The sequence below is a fragment of the Notechis scutatus genome, chromosome 11, assembly GCF_049901735.1.
Source record: "Notechis scutatus isolate UNSWTSFEM ecotype Mainland chromosome 11, rNotScu1.2, whole genome shotgun sequence".
Lineage (NCBI taxonomy): Eukaryota > Metazoa > Chordata > Lepidosauria > Squamata > Elapidae > Notechis > Notechis scutatus.
In genome coordinates, this window is record NC_142019.1 from 6,817,071 (window position 1) to 6,840,528 (window position 23,458).

Consider the following 23,458-nt stretch of genomic DNA (forward strand, 5'->3'; position numbering starts at 1 on the left):
CACTTCAGTTGTTAAATGAACCACATGGTTATTAAGGGATGCATTCAGGGCTGATAGTTGGGCTGAAACCAGTCCAATTTCTGATACAGATTGGGTTGGTTTTTTTTTTACAACAAAGTCTGGTCAATCCAAGGACTTTCTATGCCATCCTAGGACAGGGATAAAATAGCTAAATATCTAAGAAGATTCTCAGTCATCCAGGTCATGGTCTGGTGGAAGCTTCTTGAATGAGAAGCAAAATGTTTTCAAGGAAAAACAAAGAAAGTCCAGTTGGCTTTTGAAAAAGCACCTTTGGGAGAAAATAGCTACTTATCTCTAGTAGATATAGATACAGACCTGCATAATATTTCCCTGTGTTGATTTAGAGGTGTGGATTCAAACTGAACAAAAGATAAAGGTTTCCCCTATCCAGTTGCATCCTACTCTAGGGGCTGGTTTTCATCTCTATTTCTTAACTGAGGGAGCTAGCGTGTCATGCCCCTGTCGGAGTCTGAATCCAAGGAAGAAGATGAACAGCTGACAGGGAGCGGGAACAGTGTCACCTTCCCGCTGAAGTGGTACCTATTTAACTACTTGCATTTGCATGCTTTCAAACTGGCTGGAGGGCAGGAGCTGGGGCAAGGACAGGAGCTCACCCTGTCACACGCACTGGGGTCTCAAACTGACAAGCCCGGCTTTTTTAACCGCTTGAGCCATCACACCCTTAAATTGAACAAACCACCTTGCAATTCAAACACGAATACCATCCATCTCTTTCCTATGGAGAGAAAAAACACCCTCCTGCGAAGTCTGCAATTCAAAAACGAACTCTTGGTGGGCAGTATGGATCCCTTCCTCCTTTTGGATGACATAATTTTATTCAACTGTTGAAAAGTCCACCAGAGAGAGAGGAAAATTCCCCCCATCGTAGCTGAACCTATGCCTTTAAATCAAGAAAAGGAGCGGGGGAGGGGGAGAGATTTCAAAGAGAATTCATGTGCTACCGGGATCATTTTCAGCAAGTCAGAGATGTTGTTTAGATTCTAATTACCACCTAATTAAAAGGCTAAGGCCACAGATGTCCTCCATTAGTGGAGACAGGGAAATATGCAGTTATTAAACATTAAAATCACTAGCGGAAGTGATCCAAAGGCAACACGAAGGAAGCTTCTGAGCGCACAGAAAAGAGAAGATCGTTTGTTGTTACCTACAGGGAGAGGGATGGACAGAGGGGAAAGAATCATCAAATTCAGAAATCTGTCAGGTTTCTGAAACCTGCCAGGGAGGGTAAAGGGTGGATGTTACGCACCTGAAAGGGAAATTAGTGATGTTAGTTCTAGCTCTGACGTACATTTGTACATATTCTGAGGCAGGGGTGGGCTTCAAAATTTTTAGCAACGGCTTCTCTGTCTGGTAGCTGGGTGGGCATGGCCATAGTGGGTGTGGCCTAGTCAGCCTCTTGCACCCAGGGGTGGGATTCAAATTTTTTAACAACCGGTTCTGTGGGCGTGGCTTAGGTGGTGGACGTGGCTTGGTCATGTGACTGGGTGGGCATGGCTTGGTGGTCGTGTTATTGGCTGGGTGTGGCCAACTCAATATCACTCACATCGAGGCACGCATCTCCTCGCCTGGCCTCTCATGACTGTGGGGATGCTGCAACAGTCGTAAGTGTGAAAAATGGTCATAAGTCACTTTTTTCAGTGCCATTGTAACTTTGAATGGTCACTCCACACAAGCAAAGTACCAACAAAGAAGGGGAAAAAAACCTCCAGAGACATTCCTGAGACAGGAAGTCTAGTCCTGCCAAGAATGTAATAAGGGTTAATGGAGAGGCCGTTTCTGTAAGCAACACCAGAATGTTTCCTTCCTGCCTTCCTTACAGGATTAGGCCAGTAATTTCTTCTAACAACCGGTTCTCCAAACTGCTTAGAATGTTAACAACCGGTTCTAGCGAATAGGTGTGAACTGGTAGAATCCCACCCCTGCTTGCACCACAGCGGGGGCGTTTTTCCCCTCCCCAGGCTCCGGAGTCTTTCCTCTGGGAGGGCGAAAATGGCCTTCCCGGGATTCGGAGGTTCTCTGGAAACCAGAAACGGGCCCATTTCCAGTCTTCCCAAACTTCCAGGAGGCCCATTTTTCTTCACCCTCCCTGAGCCTCTCTACACGCCCTGCATTTACCTGCATCCCAAACAGGCCATGTGGGGACTCTTGGGAGGAGAGGGGTGGGCAGGGCCAGCCAGGAGTGGGATTGGGGGTTCTCCGTACTGTACAGAATCTTAGCTAGAGGATCTCCCGAACCCCTGCAAACCCCCAGCAGCCCAGCCCTGTTCTGAGGACCTCTTGTGGGAACCTGAAGAGTTTGAGATTTGGTGGACTCCATAAGGCTGGGGGCGCAATGTCTCAGCGGTTAGAGATGCTGAGCTTGTCAGCTGGAAAGTTCTGAGAACTGAATGCTGTGTGACCTCCTTGCCCCAGTTTCTGCTCACCTAGCAGTTTGAAAGCATGCAAATTTATTTATTTATTTATTTAATTAATTAATTTGTCAAAAGCTTACAATATAACAGAAACTAGAATAAACATAAGTTTAAATACAGGAAATAGGAACTAATAATTGGAGACAACAGGACAGGGATGTTAGGCACGATTGTGCGCTTATGCACGCCCCTTACAGACCTTTTAGGAATGGGAGTAGATAAATGGGTACCACTTTTTTGGAAGATAACAGCATTCTATGCACTTGGCGTATAGTCATGCTGGCCAAATGACCACAGAAGCATCTTTGGACAAATGCTGACTCCCTCAGCTAAGAAACAAAGATGAACACCGCCCTCTAGAATTGGACACAAGTGGACAGAGGAAAATCAAAATTATGTTTTGATGCATAAGAGGAAGCTTTTGTTCATGGAAAACAGTCATTTTTTCCCCTCTGGCTTAGCGTGTGTTGCTGATTGGGAACAAATAGGGTGACAGATCCAGATTTCCTTAAAACCCGAAACTTCACGAACTCTGTTGAATGCACAAATATTCTCCACACTGCCTCTTTTTTTTTTTTTTTTTAATTTCTCCAGTGTGAACTGGGTCTGACAGATCTGATTTACGGAATATGGATGACAATATTATGAGCTTTTAACTGAGTCTTAAATCTTCAGTGCCACATGTACCAACAGGGGAGAAAAAATAAGAGTTCCACCTCAGTGATCTGCAGTGAAATAATGACACAGAAATTTGATTGATCACCTCCCATCAAACCTCAAAACAAGCCAGACTCCTCTTAACATAATGATGCAAAGGTATCCTTCATTCTGAACATGGGAATACATTCAGACAATAGTCTCAGATACAAAGATACAACACAACATACTGGACCTAACAAGAGTTTGATGCTGCTTTATCATGGATTTGCTCATGTTCTACTTTGCTTATAATTGATCAGTTTTGTTGTCTGTAGAGTTAACTTTGAGGAGAGATAAATTAGGAGCCACTATTAGCACTGAGAAGTAAGTGATGACCAAGCTGAGCCCGAGGGAGAGGTTAAACATGTCATCAGTCTCGCACTCACAAGTCCAGCCATCTTGAATTCCGTTGACTCTTTTCTCCCATCAATTTGCTTTTACCGTTAGTAGTTCAGATTCTTGTAGAGAACTTAAGCATGCCATAAACCTTTATCTACATTTGAGTTTCTGATTTCCTGCACTTGACACAAGCAACTGACCGCTGAACAGGAATCATTGTGTCGGAATCAAAATCAGGAATTAAGGATGCAGCCAAAAATTAAGAAAAGCCAGAGTGTGGTTGTTTGGTCAACAAATCATAGCTGTTGTTGGTGAAGAATGATGAATGGTTTCATATCTTTGGGGCTCATTCAACAAACCGTGGTTAAAACACATCCAAGCTTAGCATGGAACGTGAAGCCAGCCAATGTCATTTCCATATCAAAGCAGCAGCCAAAGCAAGGAGCTGTTTTAATCTTTGCTGTGGAAGTGAGCCAAGGTCCAGCTTTTGCAGATGAGTCTCTTTGGTTTCCTAACTATTATCTTAATTGCATCATCTTTTATTTTTGGCAGGGAGATTGTTAACATTAAAAAAATGGCTATAAACAAACTGAACTTCTTTTGCAAGGTGAGTATAGCATTTTAAAAGGAGGACTTTCCCTCAGAATTGCTAAGGCATTTGAAGGCCAAAATCCTCATTTCCCTTGTACTCCTACAACTTATATCATTAAAATAAGGCAAAATAATATGCTTAAGCATACAACATTAGCTTGAATTAAACCCCAAGAAGCAGAACTTCTCCCTTTCTCCCTCCCCTACCCCATCACTACTCCTCCCTCTTCCTTCCTTCCTTCCTTTTTTCCTTCCTTCCCCTTCCCTCTCTCTCTTCCTCTACCCCATCACTACTCCTTCCTTCCTTCCTTCCTTCCTTCCTTCCTTCCTTCCTTCCTTCCCTTCCTTCCTTCCTTCCTTCCTTCCCTTCCTACCTTTTTCCTTCCTTACCCCATCACCTCCTTCCTTCCTCTACCCCATCACTTACTCCTTCCTTCCTTCCTTCCTTCCTTCCTTCCTTCCTTCCTTCCTCCCTCCCTCCCTCCCTCCCCCTCCCTCCCCTTCCTTCCTTCCTTCCTTCCTTCCTTCCTTCCTTCCTTAACTTACATGAAAAATGCACAATTGAGAATAAGGTTACAAACATTTTACAGAAGAATTATCTCACCTATCACAGCTTTAGCACAAATGCATATTGCTAGGCAATAGGTCAGCATTAGCAGAAAAAAGAGAGTTAAATAAATCCACACAGTTAATTAAAAAAATTGGCAGTGTGTGGCTATAATTGCCAACCTTGTAATAGAATTTTTAATGACCCTTCATCAACAAATGTATGCTAATGAATCCATATTCAGGCTAAATTTCTTATGCTCCTTCCCACTTTCTCCCCTGCGATATAAAACATTAGCTTCATTTTTGGAGGACTTAAAAAAAAAATAGCAACCCAGCACATCTGATCCCCCAAAGATATTGTTTTAAAGAAAGAATATTTTAGCAGAACAGTCAGGCTTGTTTCATTTTTGCTTAATTTGCAGTCCCTGCCCACAAGAGAAGCAGACAACCCACAGGGTTTGTGCATAGATTACAGCTGACAGAAACACAAACTTTTAGACAGTTTTGGCAGCCTCTGAATTGTTACTCCTGGGAACATTCCAGATTCTTCACAGCATCAAGGACCATCATCAGAATAGAATAGAATAGAATAGAATAGAATAGAATAGAATAGAATAGAATAGAATAGAATTCTTTTATTGGCCAAGTGTGATTGGACACACAAGGAATTTGTCTTGGTGCAAATGCTCTCAGTGTACATAAAAGAAAAGATACATTCATCAAGAGTCAAGAATCATCAGGTGATTCTTGGTGAACACTTAATAATAGTCATAGAGTACAATAACCAATCATATCATACTAGGAAACAGTCAATATAAATCGTAAGGATACAAGCAAAAAAGTTACTGTCATACAGTCACAAGTGGGAGGGGATGGAGTGATGAGAAGATTAAGAGTAATAGTAGTGCAGACTTTGTAAATAGTTGGACAGTGTTGAGGGAATTATTTGTTTAGCAGAGTGTTGGCTTTTGGGAAAAAACTGTTCTTGTGTCTAGTTGTTCTGGTGTGCAGTGCTCTATAGCATCATTTTGAGGGAAGGAGTTGAAACAGTTTATGTCCAGGATGTGAGGGGTCTGTAAATATTTTCACAGCCCTCTTTTTGGCTCGTGCAGAGGATACAGGTCCTCGATGGAAGGCAGGTTAGTAGCCATTGTTTTTTTTGCAGTCCTAATTATCCTCTGAAGTCTGTGTCTGTCCTGTTGGGTTGCAGAACCAAACCAGACAGTTTTTGAAGTGCAGATAACAGACTCAATAATTTCTCTGTAGAACTGGATCCGCAGCTCCTTGGGCAGTTTGAGCTTCCTGAGTTGGCGCAGAAAGAACATTCTTTGTTGTGCTTTTTTGATGACGTTTTTGATGTTAGATGTCCATTTTAGGTCATGTGATATAGTAGAACCTAGAAATTTGAAGGTCTCTGCTGTTGATACTGTGTTGTCTAGTATTGTAAGAGGTGGTAGTATGGGAGGGTTTCTTCTAAAGTCTACCACCATTTCTACGATTTTGAGTGTGTTCAGTTCCAGATTGTTCCAGTAATAATAACAAAATGATTAGGGGAATTGATTGTGCAAGCTCCCTAGCTTTGTAATTCTAACATGTGCGACCACGACGAGGCAAAAGCACCACTCTCTATGGAGAGGTGGTGTCCAGACAGAAGTGAAATATAGAGTTGTAGAAATGTTTAGTGCTTGAGGCAAAGAATAAATGGCTGTTTCTTTCCCAGTTCATGTTTACAAGTTGGCTGGACTGACTTTTGACTGCCCTACGGAGACAGGATGAAGGAACTTGGGATGTTCCGTCTGGACAAAAGGCAACTCAGGGGAGATATGGTCAAAAACTGTTTTGCCTGGCTACAAAAGCTAGGACCAGACATAAAGACATAGAGTATTATTGGAGCTACCTAGATTTAATGAATCGTTAAAGGTTTATAAAGGTAAAAAGCAATGGTGGGATTCAAATTGTTTGACCACTGGTTTGGTGGGCATGGCTTGGAGGGCGTGGCTTGGTGGGCGTGCTTTGCCTAACGCCAACGTGCAGCTTTCCCCATGCCAGCTGAGACGTACAGCACCAATCAGCTAAGAGGATAAAGAACAGAAAAGCGCAGAGGCAGATGGGAAGGCCAATCTTGCATTTTTCTCTTCTTTTTCCTCTCAGCTGATGGAGGATTTTTTTCCTCCTCTCAGCTTATCATCGGCTTTTTTTTTACTACCGGTTTGGTAGAACTGGTCCAAACCGGAAGCATACCACCACTGCTAAAAATGTCAAGGTTTCTCCAGTCCTGTCATGTCTCACTCTGCTAATCTCCATTTCTTAGGGAGCCACATTGCTTTGAAGATGCTTCTGTGGTCATGTGGCCAGCATGGCTATATATGTAGAGGCATACAGAATGCTGTTACCTTCCCACCAAAGTGGTACCTATTTGTCTACTTGCATTCGCATGCTTTCGAATTGCTAGATGGGCAGGAGCTGGAGCAAGTAACAGGAGCTCATTCAGTCACCCAGCACTCAGGATTCGAACATGGGCTGCCCAGTGAAGAAGTTCAATGTCTGAGCCATCATGCCCCCAAATTAGGTTTATAAGGCTTTCCAAATCAAACTGTGACTCTGGGTAACAGATAACAACAACAACAAAACAAGAGCATGCGAAGACAAAAGCCACATAATGCTAATTCTACAGATAATTGAAATTACCTTATATAGTATATGAGGTAACTTCATAAAAGAGATAGTCACCCACCCAAGTATGGGTGCTGGGAGTAAATTCTCTTTCTCTCCCTCCCTCTTCTTGTCCAACACTGCAACTGTGCCATTACACTGGAGATAATTTTATTGGCCTATTGATTGGTTATTCCCAGACCAACATCTGGCTACGTGATTCTCCAAATCTTGTGATACACATCCAAAAAATCATGTTCCAGATTGTGATGGGAAAACTCTACAAAAAGGCACACAGTAGAAAAGACGTGTATGCTAGGTGAATTTGCCTGCAGGCATGGATGGGGTTGTGGTTTACGGATCCAAAGTGCTCATCAATTGAATAGGAGATAAATAAATAAATAAACTTTAAAAACCGTGAGAATTTGTTTGGGGGAAAAATCATTTGCTCAGAAACAAATCTCAAGGGTCCGTTGCTTTGTTTTGATTTGTCTGCTGCAGAAAAGGAACTGCAGATGAAGCAATACTATGTTCCAGGTGAATAGGTAAACAAACCAGGAAACAGAAGTCAGACCTTTTCAAATAAAAGGTGACAAAGTTATATTGCAGGAATTTCTGCACAAGACTTTGCTAAAGATTTATCCAAGAGGGCAATAAGGAACCCAGAGGGCTGACAGTACTCGACGACTGTAAACTGAACCTATAAAATATCTCAATCAAGGCTTTGAAAGAACAGAGCTAGCTACACAACACCACTAAAAATAAAAAAATAAAAATCCAAAGCTGGAGTCAGATTGTGGCTCTGGTATGGTATCCATTCTATGCTCATTTCCTTCTCTGCTCACAACTTTTAAAAATAGACTTGTGGTCTTGGGTCAACGCAACACAACATGTGAGACATGAAGCTAAATAAACACAACAGGAAGTGGGTGGAACTTTGCATGGGTGACCACTAGCCTAGTTAGGAGAAAAAAAATATTGCAATTGAATCAATTCGCTGGATTCCTTCCCTGAGCTTCTCTCATAATGTTATTCTACTTACTATGCAGCAATAAGCAATTAGAAGTTTAGGATATGCTGTTGCAGAGAAGGAACAGTTACATAAATTTCCCTAAGAAATGAATAAGGTGCTGACAGGCTGGCATGCCTGACAACAGAAAAGAGGGACCTTGGAGGTCTTCTAGTCCAACCCCCTGCTTAGGCAGGAAACCCTAGACCATCTCAGACAAATGGTTATCCAATCTCATCTTAAAAAACCTCAATTGATGGAGCACCCACAAGCCCTTCCACTGATTAATTGTTCTCACTGTCAAGGGAATTTCTCCTTATTTCTAGGATTTACAAAGTGTACACTACTATTACTGTTAATCTTCTCATCACTCCTTATCACCCATCCCTTCCCACTTGTGATTGTCGGACTGTAACTTTGTCGTTTGTATCTTTACGATTTATATTGATTGTTTCCTAGTATGATCTGATGGTTGATTGTACCCTATGACTATCATTAAGTGTTGTACATTATGATTCTTGATTCTTAACGAATGTACCTTTATGTACACTGAGAGCATTTGCACCAAGACAAATTCCTTGTGTGTCCAATCACACTTGGCCAATAAAGTATTCTATTCTATTCTATCTATTCTATTCCACCCATTGCTTCTTGTCCTGCCTTCAGGTGCTATGGAGAAGAGATCATAAGTTTTCATCTATGAAATAGAGAATATAAATGAGCTGCTCAGAGATACTTTCTAAAAATATGCCATAGAAAAGAAGCATACCTACATTGACTTTTAAGCTTTTGGTAGGCAGCCCCCAACTTTCTTTTTTTTTAAAAAAAGCCTGAAATCTGGATTTTGCAGGCAACGTCTACATTTTGCAGGCTGATGTTTGATCTTAGTAAGAAACAGCAGGGAAGGGATTCTGTGATCTGCAACTTGCAACCGTCTTTTTGTCCTACACTTACTTGTATCTTGCATACCTACAGACAAAAATGTCTACAGATTTTCAAGACCCGTAAATTATTTTATCCTTTAAAAACGAAGCAAAAAAAAATCTGAGTTCTTTTTCTACAGGGCTGGAATCAGGGCTGTGGAAACATAATTTGTTCTATAATGATCACCATTTCTTTTATCTGTTCCCAAGGAAAAGTAAAGAAGCCATCTGCAACTGTTGATTGTATTCATCGCTAGAGACTGAAATATAAAACAGGGTTTCTATTTTCTGGTTATAGCCTAGCAAAAATCTCAAGTCTAAATTCCACATAATTTAGCTGTGCAGTCATAGCATTCCCGAAGTGTGTTTAAAACTAGGAGCGAAAATCCACTTTTTGGTGTACATACTTAAGAGCAGTCATAATTTATGTTTCTATGTTTCAAGAACACCCTAATATACAAAAAAGAGGCTATTTCAATAAAAGGTTACACACACACATACACACATGCTCCAGGGTTGAATTGTGGGGTCCATAGTACTCTGAACTTGGCTGTTTGTTCCAGACATTTTATTACCTGACCAGGTAACATGATCAGTGTTGATGACAACAGTAAGTGTTTGCTCCTGTACTTGTACTTGATAGGTCCTTGAATAAATTATTGTTTTCTGCTAGATTGTTTGTCTAGTGTTAAACCCTGCTTATCTGTGCGTTAGTTGCCGAAGACAATGTGTTCTGGTTTTGTTTTTTTTAAATTCCTTCTTAGCTTTTTTATTGTCTCTTTTCAGTGGTGGGTAACTGTAGTTTATCTCCATGTGTGTAGTGATAGCTGATTTGTTTGAATGCTAAGTTTCCAGGAATGCCCTTGTGGTTTTGGATGCAGCTTGATCTAGGATGCTCACAGTTTTCCAGTTCAAACTATGATTGCGTGCATCCATGTTCTGTGAAATTTGATTGTGATTTGTGACTGCAAGCTGGTATTCATGGTTGTTCTCTGCTAAACATCTTAAGTAAACCAAGACCCAGTAGCCAAGAAGAAGAAAAACCAGGAGTCATCTACAGCATACAGTGTAAGGACTGTAACAACCACTATGTGGAACAGATATGTAGAAGACTTGCAAAGCACTAATAAATTTGATGGAATCTCACACATAACAAACTATCAGTGGCAATCTCTATGCACCATCTGAAAAATAAGTCTTGGTGGGTTTAAACTAGCTTCTTTTTTACATAAATGGTAGCTCATTTTTAACCAGGAATGTGTGGGACATATTTCAAAGCAAAGCCACATCCCCACATAGGAAGAAATTGCTGGTTATCAAAGACAGAGTCCATTATGTTGAATAAAGAATTTGTTATATAACTTCTCAGGCAAGTCACATTCAATTTATTCACTCCCCTAAAAAGGGTATAATAATACCAATCAGCTATTCAATATGACACAATACCTATGAGGTGGAAATGACCACAGTCATAAATAATAAAAATTACATTGCTCAAGGCTGCATCAAATTTATAAAAAAAAAACCAAAATCTAAGGAAGGTTTTGGACTATAAAAATTCAGACCACGACTAGATGCTGGTAAAGTGATATAGAAACACTTTGCAACTATCTAGAACCATCCTAATTCTTGAACTCAGACCCAGTAGTTCTCTTAAAAACTGCCAAATAGTCAAAGCTTCCGTTGGTAAAATCATCCATCAAAAAAAAAAAAAAAATCAGTAAAGATGGTATATTTCCTCAAATCCCAATATTAAGTCCTCCAGAAACAATGCAGCTATGAGCATCTTATGGAGCAAAATTGATGTTTATCCATGGTGATGGGCAAAGCTTCTGGGGTGACTTGATTTACCATAATTTAAAAATCCATTGGCTACGCATTTATGGGGAGAAAAAAAGACCAATCGATTTTCAATCAAAGCTAATTGAAAGCAACCAGGAGAGCAGGTTGCTGAATGATTTTCCCATCACATTCAGGGCTTCTTCAGCAGGAAAGTGTGTTCCTGATTTCCTTCTGTGTTGGTATGCAAGTTGCATTTATACTTCCTTGCAGCAAGGCTTCGATGCAGTGCACTCTAACCCGAATAGCTGAAGGTTTAATTTATGGAGGAAGGAATTCTGCGGGAAGGCCTCTCCTATGCAGTCAGGGTTGTAACACGACAGTTTACCCAAAGAAAAATTGGTGATGGAGCTGCTCATTCTAGGTGCTTTCTATACTTTTCCAATTTTTATTACTTTGTTACAAGTTTTTAAAAAGATGCAAAAATTCAAACCAAACTGGCTAGAAGTTCTCTGCTATGGTAAGTCTAGGAGCTGAGACCAATAAGAGTTCTCCATGTGATGAGTTTGTTTCCTTCCTTCCTTCCTTCCTTCCTTCCTTCCTTCCTTCCTTCCTTCCTTCCTTCCTTCCTTCCTTCCTTCCTTCCTTCCTTCCTTCCTTCCTTTCCTCCCCTCCAGTAACTCACATCAATTGATCTCTTTTCCTTTTGGACTTGATCCCTGACAATTTAGCACCAATCTTCTTTGTCCCGAAGGAACTTTTTCGAAATGCAACTGGACTTTTCCTTGAAGATGTTTTGCCTCTCACCTGAGAAGCTTCTACAGCTCTTCAAAATGGAAGACATTTCTTGGATGACAAGTGAAACGTCCTCAAGGAAAAACCAAGTCTAGTTGCCATTTGAAAAAGCACCCTTGGGACAACCATGACCTGGTTGACTGAGACTCTCCATAGACATCAATCTCCATAGACAGGTGTCTACTAGATTTGTTGAATTGGCTCCCTGGTAATTCCCAGCTGCTTACATATCTATAGTACGAAGGGTCAAATCACAAGGCAACTTCCCCCAAATCAAATCAAAATGTGCAGAGAACGGAAAAGATGTTCTGTGGCTATATAAAAAAAATAAGAATGTCAGCCTATGCTGCATCCTTTTCACTTTTTCAATCTCATTCCCTCCCATTTGGCTCCTCACTACACCTTATGTACTCTGTGGAGTAGTATGCAGTAGATGCAAGTGGTAAGGCCAATAGGCTACAATTATTCTTTAACAGAGTATCTGTGTCACTCCCCCTCCCCTCCTGGGGGAATTCATTTAGCAGCTAGCAAGACACAAAATTGCACGGCCTCCCAGGTACAGCAGCTGGTGAGCTATTAAATCATAATTGCTCCATGTTGGCCTCCCCCTCCCCTCTCTCACATCTCTGGTGCTTTTTTGTGTTGTCGTTTAAGATGTCTAAAGGGTTGTGTGTGTCCTAGTGAATCTTCAAGATCTTCTACAATCTAGATTCCTTTTCCACCAGATGTGTCCACATCTTTTAGCCTGGCACCTGGTCCTCCTTTAAGAACTACACAAATTTGGCGGTTTGATGGGGTGGAGGAGATAATCTTCTGCAAACATTCACCCCACCCCAAAAGAATAATAGAGGGGTCCTGAATCGGGGGAAAAAAAACTTGGCATGACAAGTCTAATGTATTTTCAAGCAACATGACCTTGGAATCACTATGTGGATGGCATATCATTGAACTTTTAGGTGGTGTAAAGTTGGTGGAATTATGAGCAGGAAGATCCAGATTTTAGTACATCTTAATCTATGGAAATTTCCCGAGGGACTTCAGTCACTCCAAACCTCTTGGCTGAGCTGAACAGCTCAATTGTGGCTAGTCTTGAAGGTACTGGCCTAAGAAAATCCTTTGTCTAAAACCACACTTGGAAAACGGCATCTAGTTTTGGACACTACCATATAAAAAGGATGTTGAGGCTCTGGAAGTAGAGAAGAGCAACGAAGATGATTAGAACAGTTGCAGGAACTGGGGATGACTAGTTTAATAAAAAGAAGGACTAGGGTGTGACATGGTAGCAGTGTTTCAATATCGAAAGGGCTGCCGCAAGGAAGAGAGTTGTCCAACTATTCTCCAAAGCAGCTGAAAGTAGGACAAGAAGCAACGGATGGAAATGAATCAAGGAAAGAACCAACCTAGAATTAAGGAGGAATTTCCTGACAGCGAGAACAATTAATCAGTGGAACAATTTGCCTCCAGAAGTTGTCGGTCCTTCATCACTGGAGGTTTTTAAGAAGAGACTGCATAGCCATTTGTCTGAAATGGTGTAGGGTCTCCTGCTTCAGAAGGGGGTTGGACTAGAAGAGCTCCAAGATCCCTTCCAACTCTATTATTCTATGAAGTTCTGGTGCACCATCAATCACACAAACTTCCCAGGTTGTGGTTAGGAAAAATAATAAAATAATAGCACTATATTCACCACCTTGAGCTCCTGAATAAAAGGAAGGATACCCATTAATGAGGGAATAAATCCACCATGAATGAGGAAGCAGAGGGTTCAATATGCTCGCAATGTGTACTCCAAAACAAGAAAGCTTATTTTCACTTTTCTTTTTATTGGGTCACTTAATAAATCATCAATCTTAAAATTAATTCTATTACATTAAGCTTTCTTCTGAAGTAGCTGATCTATATCTCAAGTAATTAATGTAATTATTTAAGGGGGCATTAAGGATCTAATAACCAAGGAACCTAATTGTGATCCTTTTAATTAGCTGATGTAGCATTCATGATAGAAATACATGAATGTTCTTCTTCCCATCCCTTTGGACCTCTTTAAAAATAGTGGTTACTCCAAGAGGGGCATTTTGAAAAATTGAATCATAATTCTTAAGGCAGGGAGTCTGAGAGATAGGTGTGACAGCTTACCAGTAATCAATATTTCCCAGTAGCAATAAATTGTTCTCTAAATCAACTTTAGAGGCTAAGAGAATGTATCAGCTGGTGAATTCATCTCATTTTACCCATGTCCAACTTTTGTTTTCTGTAATTTCAGATTCTTTGGTTCAGATTCACAGTTCATATCAAACTCTCCTTTCATTCAGGTGGTGACATATAATGGCAATTGTTCTTCCAATTAACATCATTTATCATCATCTTCTTTTAACAACCCCATAATCCCTTGCGGGGTGGAGTTTTGACAACTGAATGGAGCTGGCAGAATGCTTACTGGCCGGATGCCCTTCCTGTCACCAATGTGGAGTTTTGTTCAGCAAATATATTATCATTGTGTCCAGAGAGAGAAATATCTACCTAGGATTGAACTCACAGCCTCCTGATAATGAGGTGAGAGCTCCACTTCTAGGCCACCGCACCATCCCAATTAACAGTATTTATAACTGCAACAAATTGCAAGTTTACTAGATGTGGAACTGCTTATTTTATTATTTCCTTTTTGACTTTCACCAAACTCTAAGGAGCCCCTTCCGATGACAACCATTTCTGCTTGCCTAAAAAGATGGCAATTGCCATTCTGATTCCAACCATTGGAGGCTATGATTTGTCTACCTGGCATCTTCAGGCCTGCACTAAGCTGAATTCTGCTTTCAACAACATACAGTATACCTATTCAAACCCCTTCTGAAGTCAAAGAATCTTTTTTTTTAAAAAAAGGAATCCTATAATCTCCTTCCTCCCACTCTCTCTTTCAAATAGCTGAATGTGATTTACACTGCCAGATGGAAACTGCAGAAAACATTTCATAATTCTGGAATTCATGATCCATTGAATCTGGATGACTCTCAGATATAGGAGAAGAGCAGGAAGAGGTGAGGGAAGGCAGAGTTAAGTAAGTCATCAGCCTAGAGTCATTGTGTTTTCACAAACAGTCTACGTCAACCCCTCTTGTATTCCATTGACCCTTACCTGGTGACAATTTAGTATTAAACCTTAATTGATTAGTTTCTTGTGTATATGCTTGAGCAAGAAATCTTCTTAATTGCAACTTAACATATGGCCTGGTTCTTTCCACTTGGCATAATCAATGAAAAGTCAGATTTTACAACAAGACATAACAACAATATATTACAAGTGTAATGCTACATTTCAATGCTACACTTGTAATGCTACAAGTGTAATGCTACATTTAAAGTCTGGATGTTTTTCATGATTGCTCCAAAGCTATTGCCATAAAATTTATACTGGTATGTGCTGGAGAAGACTCCTGTGAATTCCTTGACTGCAAGGTGATCAAACTGGTCAGTCCTAGAGGAGATCAACCCTGACTGCTCTTTAGAAGGCCAGATTCTGAAGATGAAACTCAAATACTTTGGCCACCTAATGAGAAGGAAGGACTCACTGGAGAAGAGTCTAATGCCAGGAACGATTGAAGAATGGGATGGCAGAGAATGAGGTAGGCTGGATGGAGTCACTAAAGCAGCCAGCGTGAACTTAAATGAACTCCAGGGAAAGCCTGAAGGAACATTGTCCATGGGGTCACGATGGGTCAGACACGACTTCGCGACTAACAATACATGAATAGAAATAATTCTATATTTTCCTATTCTTATTGCTTCTTTTTCAGGATGAGTATCTTCTATAGCTCTTAATTACTTTGTCTCTGTTAAGGAGTTGAGCAGTGGTTGCAGACCATTGCTTTATCAGAGGTAAAGCAAAACAGAAGAGCAGTGAAATGCACTTCTTAGGTTTACCTGATTACTAAACAGGAACACACTGAAAGCTCCAATGCTTTCTCAGTGCAAATTGAGAAAAATGGTAAAAAAAATGCTTACACGCTACCATCTGTTTTAGCTGGAACATGGGAGGAGATGTGCAATGAAAAGGCATCAAATTATCCACTCATTCATCTAACACTACATTATTACATTATACTGAATTACATTTAATTGCTGTAATGCAAATTGTGAAATCCATGGTTTATAACTTGCCTTGTTCATATATAAGTTGTATGGCAGACAAGCCAATTCTCTCTTAAACATATTTTCTCCAACTGTATAATGGGAAAATAATAATATTGACTTATCTTTCAACCTAATATATTTCAAATATGTTGGGATTGCAACTCCCAAATTCTGCTATAGGCATTCTGGATGATAAGTCGAAGAGTTCCAGGTCCAAAGATCTGAAGGTTGTCTAATAGGGTGTGATCTGACTATCACAAACACTATTTCAGTGAGAGCATTGTTAGCCAAAGAGTTCCTGTTGTTGTTAGTGTTGTTGTTGTTCAGCCATCAAAAAGTGTTAGAGGCCATCTCTTGGAGCAACAGTGCAATCCTGTTATTGATTTACCATTTTTCATTCATTCAGTTTTTCCTCCAACTGAAAAAACAACAACCCAGGATGCTATTTGAAACAGTGGAAGTTTTTAGTATCTGTCAGGCACAAAGAATCAAGACTTCTGATTGGGTTGCAGCATAGAAAATTTATTGAAGCCTATACACAAGAATCAAGACCAACAAAAGTACAACATTAAATTGACACCACCGCAGAATTCAGGAGTTGGACAGAGATCATTTGTGGCAACATAATGACTCTAAGCTGATGACACATTTAATTCCGCCCACCAGCTCTGCTTGCTATTCTCCTTCATTGCCTGAATTAGTTTAATATTTCACTACTGCCTTGGTACCATGTTCCATGTAGCATTTTTCTTTTCTCCATGTCACTCAAATGTGTCTCTTACTTGGCTTTGGTTCAGAAGTCAATTATCAAGCTGTTCCTGCCATTTCTTGACTCTCCTGGTTTTGTTTTTATTGTCACTGGGAATAATGTTACTGCACCATATGGTTGGGGGTAAGGTTTTTGTGTTGCCATGAATGATGTATAAACCTAGAGCAGGAGGTATATAATTTGTACAAATAAATAATTGATGAATTAAAATATTAGAGAATGAGCTCTCTAGACTTGGGGGAAGCACCAACAATAGCTTCACATATAAAACCACTTCTACGTAAGTGCATTGAAAACCCAATTCCATTGAGTTTAGAAGTAGGATGTTAGCCTTAGGCATCCTAACACAGCTTCACTTACCAAGGTCATTAATGGCTAAACTGCTATTTGCTGTTTTATTAGGGTCTTTTAAAAACCATTGTAGTGTTTACTGCATTATTAATTCTTTCTATTGCTCTCTCTTTTTTTGTGTGCTTTCAGAAGCATTGATGTGTTGTTTTTTTATGGCTTCTACTTTTGGTTTTGTCCATTATAGTCATATCCTTGGTTTTTTTAAGAGTTGTTTCTAAATTGTAATCATGTGTTTATTGATCTCGTCTGAATTGGTTGGCAGGCCAAGAAATAAGGGAAGTGGGTAGAGATGGAGAAGAAGAATAGGGGAGCCATGCATGGTAAGTAGAATGCCAGAAGTTCAATTATTTGCATCCCCAGTTGGGAAGACAAATGCTAGGTGTTAGAAAACCATTCTGGAAGCAGAAGAAATCTTTGGATTTGGGCTGCTCTGAACAAAAACCGCTCCCAAACACTTCTCTTCACTGAAAGAGATCAGATGGAGAGGTATGCAAGGCCGGATCTCTTCTGGGTCAGCAACCCAACCGTGGGGTCAGTTATTACTTTCAAAACTCTTGGTGACACAGGACAGGAATGTTCCAGGTACTGCCATGCCAGAGCCAAATCTGCCCAACCATTCCTATCATCTGAGAAGGGCATGGTAAGACTCCTTTCTCATGGGAAGCCTTTCTCATGGGGTGTACCAGAAGATAACCTTTCCCCAGTAGCCACCATTCCTCCCCATAGAAGAGTATTTCATAGCTGAAGTCTATAATGTTTCCATGTGTCTTTATTCTCGGTTAATTTGACTGTAGTTTCAAGCATTTACAGTTCATTGATCTCTTCGTGATTTGAAATTCCTACTGGTAATAACTGGAAATGGATGTTTGCCCTAACCAGAAATGTACATTTACAAGGGGTTGGATCAGATTCTAAGAGGCCTCTTCTAACTCTGATTCTATCAACAATAGCTATTGTGCCTCTGGGCAACATAAGAAGCTTCCAACTGGACAACTATAAAAAGGTCTCCAACCCTGATTTAATATTAGGGGCAGCTGGTACTGCAAGCACTTTTACTAGCCAAAGGGGAATGGCTCATACATCATGAGAACTTCACCGCAGAGCTATTATTCAAACCTATCTATTAAAACTAGTTTTAGACCAACCTTCCATACCTGAGGGTCCTCCGAGTGTATTGCATTTCAGAACATTTCATGACGGCACAGTATTACAGAAGGTGAGCTTGTCAGCTAGAAAGTCCGGGTTCAAGACCCAAGGACCGCTGGATGGGCTGAGCTCCCGTTCCTTGCCCCAGCTCCTGCCAACTTACCAGTTCGAAAGAATGCAAATGTGAATAGAGAGATAAATAACCCACTTTGATGGGAATGTAAGAGTGTTCCATGAGCCATTGGCATATAGCTGTGCTGGCCACATGACCACAGAAGTGTCGTTGGACAATATTGGCTCCCTTGACTAGGAAACAAAAATGAGCACTAGCCCTTAAGAACTGGACATGACTGGACAGGAGGAAACTGTTACCTTTAATGGTCAGTCCAATTTGCAAGATACTTCTGGAAAAGTTGGTCTCTGCTAATTAGTGCAGTTCTGGGAATTTGAAGGACTTTTCCTGCCTAATAAGAAAGGTGCAGTTCTAATGGGAAATGGTTCTACCATCTCAAAGAAGCTCCAAGGATACCTTGCTTTTGACTCAAATACAAAACAAGGTAGTTTTCAATGGCTGCCTAGGAAGCTTTAATAAATAACAAAATATTTGTCTTTATTTTTTCCCCTGATTGTTTTCTTTAAGGTTAAAACCTACAGCTGGAATAACATAAAGTTACCATTAGACATTTTTTTTTTAAATGTTGAAGTTTGCTTTACAGCCTTTTTGGAAAATACAATTGGATTTTACTTGACTTTCAGTTCTCCTTGGAGATGCTGAGAATTGATCCTAAGACCTCTTGACATACAAATGAATGATGACCAATTCTTTTTCTGAGCAACAAATAACATTTTTTCCCCATTTCTATACAGTGTCTTCATGGTGCCAGATAAATCTTTTGTTTGTGTTGCTTTGTTTTCTAATCATAAATAAACTTTCTGAGCTCGATATTTGATTATACAACTCCAAGTATAATACTTTTAAGTATGAGGGTATTTTAATGTATAGAACAGGAGCAAAGACAGGCAATGAAAAACTCTGTAAGCCTTCTGCAATAATTGAATTAAAATTCTTCTACTTCCCAACGAATCCAATGTGGTTTGGATTGGTCTCCATCCCTGAATACAATTCCTAAACCCAACACCTCTCTATTAGTCTCTAAAATTAACAAATTTGCCAGAGCAAAAACAAAAATAATGTGAGTATTACATAGAAACCCTAGTCATTTCTCATTTGGAACAAGGTTGGGGAAGTAATTTGTTTTCATTTCTCGTTCCCTGTGAAAAATCTGTCAGAAAGCTTATCTACATTTAATCTGTCAAAGGTTTAATAACACAATGACAGACAAAACAGAGGTTAAGGAGATATACAAAACCATCTTGCAGAAAGTGGCACATGTTGTGAGGAGCCACAGGTGTTTTCTGGACACCTTTATAGAATTTTGTGCAGCCACAAGAATTTCATTATAAGGTGAACACATTCAATTATATGTCACATCTCAGATTTGGGTCCTAATCTCATGTAATGATGCTCCAGTTTCTTCTTGTTTCCCCTCTTTGTTTAAGATAGGAATGGAAAATCTGTAGCTCAGGTAGCTTCTGGGCACCCTCTGCTCAAGCTACTAAGTCTGAGAGCCAGTATCAGCTAGTTGTTAAGCAACCAAGCCAGAAACTAGGAGGTGGTGAATTCTAGTCCTGCCTTAGGCATAAAACCCAACTGGGTGACCTTGGGCCAATCATCAAAAGATAGTGAGTTCTAGTCCCATTTTAAGCAGGAAAGCTGACTGGGTGACTTAGGGCCAATAACTAGGAGACTGTGAATCCCAGTCTCACCATAGGCATGAAAGCCAGTTGGGGTAATTTTGGGCCAGGCCTCCTCTTTCAGCCCAACTCATTTCACAGGGTTGTTGCTGTGGGGAAAATAGGAGAAGGGAGGAGTATTAGGCATATTCACCGCTTTGAGTTATTTATTAAAATAATAAAGGCAGAGCAACACGTACCATAGCAATAGCACTTAGACTTCCATACTGCTTCATAATGCTTTACTGTGCCCTCTCTAAGTGGTTTACAGAGTCAGCATCTTGCCCCAACAATCTGGGTCCTCATTTTACTGACCTCGGAAGGATGGAAGGCTGAGTCAACCTTGAGCCGGTCAGGATCAAACTCCTGGATTGAGCAATGGGCCTGCAATACTGCATTCTAACTTACGGCATTCTAACCACTGCACCACCATGTAAGGTAAAAGTAAAGGTTCCCTTCCCACATACGTGCTAGTTGTTTAAGCCTCTAGGGGATGGTGCTTATCTCTGTTACAAAGCCAGCGCTGTCCAAAGTTGTCTCTGTGGTCATGTGGCCAGCATGACTAAACGCCGAAGGCGCACGAAACGCTGTCCCCTTCCCACCAAAGGGGTCCCTATTTTTCTACTTGCATTTTTTACATGCTTTCGAACTGCCAGGTTGGCAGAAGCTGGGACAAGTAACGGGAGCTCACTTCCGTTACGTGGCACTAGGGATTCGAACCATCGAACTGCCGACTTTTCTGATCGACAAGATCAGCGTCTTAGCCACTGAGCCACCCTGTCCCTATGCCACCACCATGTACAAATATGCCAAGAAATGTTTTTTCTACTATAGCGCCAACGGAATCTTAGATGACGCATCCATTCTTGTCAGTGATACATCACAGCTTTGACAAGCATCTGGAAGAGCAAAATCAACCGCCAGGCCCCTTGAATGAATGAAAAAAAAAAATCTGACCAACACTTTATACGAGGGAAATGAAAATAATCTTTCTTATGTGACCATTACTGTGAAAGTAACACCAATGGGGCAAAGTTGCCAGAGGCGAGAGTGAATGATTTAACTCACAGCTGATCCAAAAGTGTTGTCCTCACACGAGACTTGATTGCAGCCACCTCCATCGACATCTGGATGCCGGTTGCATAAGTTGGCTTAACAGGAGGTGGTTAGCTGCTGCTTAAGAGAAAAATGGCAAAATCATTGTTAAGAGAATATCTTCATTATTAAATTGACTCAAAGGTCAGGACAAGCTTTTAAATATTTTTAGATGTCTTTTTGATTTCTTAATGAGAAATATGAAGACATCGCCTTCCTCTTCTTCTTCTTCTTCTTCTCTCTCTCTCTCTCTCTCATACACACACAAAGAAACAGAGAAAGGGAACAACAACCAAACAAAGATGAATAATATTGACATCCTGAAGTCTCCATGGTCTTCTAACACAGGGGTCTCCAACCTTGGCAAATTTAAGACTTGTGGACTTCAACTACAACCCTCATCTCCACGTTTGTTGTCCATCTCTCCTCCACAAAAATAATGAAAACTTTAAATGGCACTATGCTTAGATACAAATACTACACTGTCATTTGCTTGTTTATATAATAACTGTGTAGGTCCAACTATACGCTGCCCTCAATCAAAGAAGCTACGTTATGGCTTAGTATGGGTATAGTTCTAAAGAATGTCTATGGGGATTCTCAGTCATCCAGGTCATAGTTGTCCCAAAGGTGCTTTTTCAAGAGACAATTGGACTTTCTGGTAAAGAATAGGTACCTGCCATGTTTGCTAAACTGGATAGTTTCTCTAGACTTAGCATTTGTATGAAATCAATCATTGTGGTTTGTGAATCATGGTTTGGGGGTTTAGAACAATATAAGGTAATGGCAAACAACTCCCAACCAACCAAAGCAGTCTAATCCTGCTTTTCTTCATACTTTCACAAGGAGTAATATATTATACAAGTGACTGAATTTCCTGGCCAATTGTAATGTCAAAGCCAAATTTCGGCTAAAAATGGGCAGCAAAAAATAAGAAAATGTTCAGTTCATCTCACAGTCTAAAACCAAGCTAGAAATGTTTCCTGACAGTTAAAAACACATTATTGGATATGTCAATTCAAATGTCAAAATCTGCTTTTCCAAGCATTTTTTTTTTTTTTTTGCACACCACAAAACTGGTTTATTCTCAAACTGTCTCGGAAACAAGATATAATAGTAAGATTTGTTTGGTTTAGTTGTGTTTTTTTTCCAAATAACTCCTACTGTAAACATATTTAAATGGATAGATTTGTATGTTTATTATGTACTTTTTTTCTTCCATATCTTTTTGATTTCTCCTAAATGAGCCATGCAAAACCTCCCTGCATTTTGTCTAACCCGCAATTTGGAATTTCCAGAAACTGTACTACATGCTTCTCAGAAGTTTGCTAGTTTTCATACAGGGGGAGAGTGAATATGGGTTTCTGAAAAACAATTCAAAACAATCCAAAATACCACATTACTAGAGGTAAACCAAAATTCTGGCTTGCTTCCAGAAATTGTGGCCAATCCATCACTGAAGGTTTTCAAGAAGTAACTGGAAAACCATTTGTCTGGAATGGTATAGGTCTCCTGCTTGGACTAGAAAACTTCCAAGGTTCCCTCCAGTCATATTATTCTAAAGTGCCATATATTAACATTCAAATGCCAAATCTGTTCACTTACATTCATTTCAAAGTTAATCTGAGTTATGGAATTGAACAGGCTGGAAGTGCACACTGTCCATCAGAAAGCCACTCGGTTCATTATTCAGGACACAAAATCGAATGAAGGAACCAGTGTTGTTTCCGTAGTCGGAAAGGATATAATATTTATAAATAAAGATATTACTTTGGGACTGTGCAGTCAATGACTGTATAATATTGATTACACTTCACAGGCAACTCTTTAACACGACAATGACCTAAGTTTGTGCCTCAACCACTCGTGCAGAAGAAGAGATTGATGAGATTTAGGGTCAAGTTTAATCCGAAATTGACAGAACTTGCAAGCCACAACCAGGTGTGATACAATTATTGTCAGGTTGCCACATTTCATGATGTTTTCAAGCCAAAATATGTGACATATTTGCCCTCTTTTTAAAGGATGCCCACCACTGTAGGCACTTGAAAATGTTGATCTTTTGTTTACAATCTTAAATTCCATACAGGAGATGACCAAGCTGAACCTGAGGGAGGGGTCAAACATGTCATTATTCTTGAGTCTCTCCATGCCCACAAGATATCCAAGTCCAGCCCACTTTGAATTCTGTAACCCTTATCTACCATCAATTTTCTTTGAATGTTAGTTTAAATTCTTGTAGACAGCGTTAGCATATAATAAACCTGCATTCATTTGAACTCCTGATTTCCTGTACTTTACATCCCAATAATATAAGAAAAGGACTATGCAAGAGATAAATATCTCATGAGACTAGACATCTAAAACAGCTTAAGATATAAAGACTCTTA

General features: G+C 40.1%; 1 protein-coding gene across 2 annotated transcripts in view; it reads right to left on the reverse strand.

The window, feature by feature from the left end:
- SEMA6D (semaphorin 6D) overlaps positions 1-23,458 on the reverse strand; it is a 308,201-nt gene that overhangs the window by 155,805 nt on the left and 128,938 nt on the right. The window contains exon 3 of one of the 2 annotated variants that reach the window (XM_087972699.1): positions 21,042-21,146. The exons of the other annotated variant lie outside the window; for it this stretch is intronic. The gene's annotated coding sequence lies outside the window, so the exon portion shown is untranslated. The remainder of the gene's footprint in view (positions 1-21,041; positions 21,147-23,458) is intronic. 2 annotated transcript variants of the gene reach the window in all.